Here is a 990-nt window from a genome sequence, read left to right as displayed (position 1 = left end):
TGTAAAGAGCATTTGCTTATGTCAATTTAAAAAAATATCGCAGTGATGAGATCATTTGATACTTTTCTTCATGATGCTTCTATTGTGTTCTGCTATACGAAATGTAATTCTATACCTGTCTTGCTGAATTTCATCTCTCACTCAAAACAGTCTTTTCTTGTAATAAGAAAAGTCGTAGCTGCAACACACGAATCTTAGCAGATAGTATGCCAAAGCATCTGCCCGAAACGTGTCGCGCGCAGATGTTACAGTTTTCTTCTGTCGATAGTCCAGTAAATGAATCAGGTCTGAATACGGTAGAAACTATTGAGAAATAGCATATGATTCTGCCCATCATCGATAGTCCAAGTCGATGTCGTATGTGCCTTTCAGCCAACACCGAGAGATCACACACAATCAAATCTGCTCTTATCCTTGTACGGAGTCTCTACTCTGTCGCCCTTCTTGAACTACGATATCGTCATTAGCGTCAATAATGACCTTTTTGCCAATAGCCAGTCGCTAATTCACGAAATGATTCCTCGATTGTTGCGACCAGATTCTGTATACACCACGTACGTGTCCCCTTTTGTAACAAGGAAGATTAACGAAGATCATCCGCTTGACCGAATCTTACAAATTGTATCAAATTTACAACAGAAAAACACGAGATATCAAGTCTATTTAGTAATGCTCATCTTTTAAGCTATCCTTAAAGTTTCTAAAGATTGGTACCCAAGATAGCTTTCGAGCTCTGTAGCTTCATAACTACCCTTATGTTTTGACTGTTGTTCTTTATGTTGAATAAATAAATTGTAGATTACGAACGTCATCTTATGCCGAATATTTTGACTCCCGAGGTTCTAGCCGTGACTCAGTCGTTCCGATTAAGGTGAGCGAAACTCCAGTCGATACATTACAACAATCGCAAGCGATGCGAAGAGCAATGGCGTTTTCTATACGTTCAACCAGGTGTAAAAGAGTTTTGTTTTTGTTCGATGCGACCTCCTT

Source organism: Plasmopara halstedii (genome assembly GCF_900000015.1).
Source record: "Plasmopara halstedii genome assembly, contig: Scaffold_1211, whole genome shotgun sequence".
In the NCBI taxonomy this organism is placed as follows: Eukaryota; Oomycota; class Peronosporomycetes; order Peronosporales; family Peronosporaceae; genus Plasmopara; species Plasmopara halstedii.
The sequence above is the reverse complement of the archived record's forward strand: the minus strand, read 5'-3'. Positions refer to the sequence as shown.